Raw genomic sequence first — 4,976 nt, forward strand, 5'->3', positions numbered from 1 at the left:
ATTATTATTATTATTCTTATTATGTAACTACTTTTTTATTTCAAGTTGGTTTGCATTAAGAAGTTTAGCTATTTTGTTGGAGAAGACACCATAACTTAGCTATCTTTTAATGAAAATTTATTTTTATTTTCAGTTGTAATGACTACTGAACTTTTAAACTTCTTTAATTATCGTATTTGAATTCCTTTTATCGTTAAATTTCATTGGATCAAGACTTTGTTAGCTATTGTGTATTTGTGCTTGTCGATTTCAATGTTATGACTTTGTGAAATAGTATGATAGTATATTTTTTTAATCGATTGAAAAACTGAATAAACCGAACTAAACCAAACCGATTTTAATTAGTTTGGTTTGGTTCGGATGGCCTCGATAAAAAAACCGAACCAAACCGCACTGCGAACACCCCTAACGCCCAACTCCACCAAAATTCCAAGTAATGGGCGCCAAAACTCCAAGTGCACTTTTCACTCCCAACAATCCAAAGAGCTTCAAAGCCCATCGCTAAGTACACCAAGCCCACCACCAAATGCCTAACTAACTCCTAGGAAATTTCAATTCAAGTCAAGATTCAAGATTTAAATGATTAGTTAGCAACAACCTCTTCTAGAAAGATACGATTTTGTTGTTAGGATTTAGATTAGATTAAATTTAAATTTAAATAAGTTATCTTTCTCTCTAAAAGATAAGATTAGTTTTTAAATTTCAGTTAGGTAGGAAGTTAGATATAAATAAATAAACAAGGTTCACAAAATAGAGATCATCTTTGACCAAATATCTCCTTCTTTAGTTTTAGTTATTTTCTTCTCTACCATGAGTAACTAAACCTCTCTTGTTAAATGTTAGGAGCTCTATTTTATTTTTATAGATTAGTAATGCAAGTGTCTTCTTTATTTTGATTCATGTTTTTCTACTTTTTCAGGATTAAGTTTCGTTCTTCATCTTTAATGGTTAGAAGTATTAGAAAATATTCTAATTTTGTCTCGGATTCCGCTATTACTTTAGAAAATTTAATATTGAAATTAGCTCTAAACTGTTTGTCATGATTTTTAACTTGACTAGGAATAGTATTTTGAAAATTGTGTGGCTTTAAATAAAAAACGTTCTTCATCTTTTCTCTTAATTAATTGACCAAGAAATTGGTGATTAATTAAGTTAAGAAAAATTAAATTGTCAAGGAATTAGAATTTGATTATAAATAATTTGTTGTGAAAAGATTTTTACTTGAGTCAAATTAAGGAAACACAAGCATTGGGCAGGTCAGCCAGGTCTTTCCTTGTTGTTCTGTTCCCGCCACGAGAAACACGCACGGAAGAGGTATGCCCAGCGTGCGGAGGATCCATTGAGAGTGTGTATGTTGTCTCGGTAAGAAACTTTACGAAATTTCCCATATTGTATTGAATCAACAAAAAAAACTAGTCAGTATTTTCTAAGAATATAACATCTCCGAAACCTTTAACATTCCCTATCCTTAATTACTTCCTAATTCTCTAAGGTAGCGTTTGGTAGAGAGATAGAGATTGAAAAACTCAGATTGAGAGATAGAAATTGAAATAAATCTCAGTATTCTGTTTGGTACAAAGTGGGAGACAGAAATTGAAACAAGAATGAAACTCTAATTTAATTTGTACAAAGGGTAAGCTCCTGAATACGTCTCTGCGAGCTGTAAGCTCTGAAAATACTATATCCTCCTCGTAGCTGCCAAAGATAATTTAACATAAATAAAAATAGCTAAACAAATTAACAACACCGTTAACAAATAAAATTCTAATTGAGTTTACTTACTTATCCATCAAATGATTACCATACAAGTATGCTGCAATTGCAAGTTCAGTATCGTCCAAACCCATTGAAGCTGTTGGTCTAAAATAGACTTGCACCCACTAAATGTATAAAAAAACTGTTATTAGTGAAATAATAATAATAATAATAATAATAATAATAATAATAATAATAAACTACTTATTACTTAGTACTCATACTAGGTAGCTCTAATCCATGAATATTGATTGGAGCAAGTGAATCTGTTTTCCTTTTTTTAGCAATGGAGAGATCTGTCTTGGGCGGTCGAACCGTGAACCGGTGAGCATGACGGTTTGGCTAGAAGCTATAACCACTAAATTAAAAAATCGTTATTGAACCGTCGAATCGACTAGGAACCAATTGGTCGAACCGAACCGGAACCCGACCGGTTTTCAAAAAAACTTCACCAAACGGCGCTGTTTCGTTCATTGTGGAACAATGTTCTAAAAACTGGACCGAACCGGCCAATTGAACCAGTTTAATCGAGAACCGACGTAGAAAACGGTCTGCTCCTCCTACTAAAACCGCTGATGACAAAATTGCTAGAAAACCGTTGAACCGCCCGGTTGGACCGGACCGGGAACCGACCCGTTTGTATAACACGCCGTCGTTTTGATTTTGTTAAGGAAAAAAAAAGAAAACCCACCCACCCCACGCGAGTTACTCCCCTCACCCCACCAAAACACCCCCTCCTTTGAAAGACAACAAAGAACACATAGCAAGAGCAAGCCTTAGCTCTTCCCGAAAATACAAACGAAGCACTCTGCCACTCTCTCACTCAAGCGACCATCCTCCTCCTTCCTCTCCAACTCGAGCTCCTCCCTCACTCCCACACATGATTCGTCCAGCCACCGCCGTCGAAGCCACCGCCTTGCTTGCCGCTCGTCTCCGGCGCTATTCGAACTTCGAAGCCACCGTTCCTCCATCGCGCAACCACTGTCCCGCCACGTCGCCTCTGTTCCACCGCGTCAGCCCCACTGTCGTGCTCTTTGTCCCGCTCTGTGCTCTGTCTTGAAGGATCTAGTTCGTTCCTTAATTGATTGAGCAGGTAAGTACATTCATCTTCCCCCTTGACTAAGCCTGGTCGAGGTTAGATTTTTCACAACGATACTACAATCTCTGCTTTCCTTAGAAGTTTTTTTAACTGTAATTCTTGTTTTAAACTTTTAATTCGTTAGTTAATCTATAAATTTTCATCTTGCTTTTTCAATTGTTGTTATCATTGGTCATTACTGTGATTTAGGATTGTTAATGATCTTGAATATTGATTCTGATATGCTCTGATATGCAAGGGTTCTGAGAATGGTGACACTGAACTATGCAACTGTGGTCAGGGAAGTGAAAGCATATTTGAAGAAAGGTGTTACAGCGAAGGAATTACAGTCACATATTGCTGCATTTCCTGTATCTGCTCAGGAGAAGATGAATGCACTTCTTGAAGGATTATTTGATGTTGTCAAAAAGGCGTTTGGAAAAGAAGCTACCAAGAGGAAGAATCACCTTGCTGGTGCAGTTGCTGGAGATGACGAGGGATCGCAGCTGTTATTGCTCAATGTTGCTGAGGAGTTCTGTTACAAGAAAGGTAGCAATGAGTTGAATGAGGTTGCACTTATTCTGAAGCCATCTATGATGTTGATTTGGTGGAGGAAGAGCACGTCGTGCATTGGTATTCAAAGGGACTGAAGGGTGATAAGAAGGACTCTTAGATATGGAAGAATGCTCAACCATTCATTGATTGTCTTCGGAATGCTGAATCAGAATCGGAGGAAGAATGAGAAAAGTTTGTGCTTAGTTATTGAATTAGTGGAACCGCATATTCAAGGGTTTAATGTGGATTTTAGTGTTTCTTTTAAGTATTTTCGTTTGTTGAATTAGTTTCTCTCTTAGAGATGAATCAGAATCAGAATGCTGTCCATCCAGGAGGGTTAAACTAGTTAGCTATATGTTATAGAACTCTGGTTTTGGTCGTTTCTGCTTCTCCTGTATAATACTTAAGTGGTTCTTGATGTTTTAGATGGCTTGTACTTGCTTCTTAAGCAAAACCATGAGATATAAATGTAACACTGATGTTAGTTTTGCAGTTTATTGTTGCTTCTTAGTCTTAGGCATTGCTATATTTGAAAGGATAAAAATACAAACATGGAGAAGTGAAAGTAGTTGTGAAGATGCATATTTTTATGGTTTTAGGATTTCAACAAAACTAAACAAAAAGAAGCCATTTTTTTCGATTGACTAGGTTACAACTTACAACAGAACTTGATATTACAGCAGAAGTAGCATCACATTGTCCTAACTGCACACAACCAGTGTTGATATTACAGCAGAAGTAGCATCACCTTGTCCTAACTGCACACAACCAGTGACGCTCCTAAAGTGGTGAGAAAGGTTTTATGTGACTTTGATTGGTACCAACTTTGAATAAATGTTGTTGAAATTTGGACTATCTTTTAAATGTGTTTTGGACTTGGTCTCATCATTCTGAAGCTGAGCAACTAAATCCTTGCACATGTACCACGAAGGTCATCATGTGTTTCACACCTTAATTACGCACTTCAGTAAATGTTAGTATGTACTAATCAAGAAGTGTATTTTTGGTATCTAAATAACACTGATATTTGAATAATAACCTTATCTAAATTATTCAGGTCCTTCCCCATTAATCAAGCCAATAAGTTTAAGAAAATAAATCACATAATAACAACATTTACATATTTCCAAACGATTTAAGTATACTACTAGTCCCCTACTTGTCAATAAACTTATCATAATGTAGTGGCAACAATTCAGTAGTTTTTGGATTAATCCTCATTGCTTCTAACTAGTATTGTCCTATCTGAAGAGGTTCAATCTTGATAAATAACTAAGTATTACCCTCATTGCTTTTGCTGGTATATAACAAATACTTCAATCTTGATATACAAAATAATATTTCATTAACCAACACAATTTAGTGCAATGTTACAACAGGTTTAGTGTGGTTTTAGTCATCTTTAAGCCAATGACGGATCACAAATACAACAAAACAAATGCAAATTCCTGTAGAACTTGATAAACCAATGATCCTAACAAACAAAGAGGATTGATATGCATCCTGAATAAAAGCATTCCATAGCCAATACCACACAAGAGACATAATGGAACCAATTGTAGCCCCAACAACCACCTGGATGAAGAAT

General features: G+C 35.9%; 1 pseudogene; it reads left to right on the forward strand.

Annotated features, from left to right (window-relative positions):
* Positions 1 to 3,095: 3,095 nt before the first annotated feature.
* Positions 3,096 to 3,885, forward strand: LOC107473760 (eukaryotic translation initiation factor 5-like; annotated as a pseudogene).
* Positions 3,886 to 4,976: the final 1,091 nt, after the last annotated feature.

The sequence above is a fragment of the Arachis duranensis genome, chromosome 2, assembly GCF_000817695.3.
Source record: "Arachis duranensis cultivar V14167 chromosome 2, aradu.V14167.gnm2.J7QH, whole genome shotgun sequence".
Classification (NCBI taxonomy): domain Eukaryota; kingdom Viridiplantae; phylum Streptophyta; class Magnoliopsida; order Fabales; family Fabaceae; genus Arachis; species Arachis duranensis.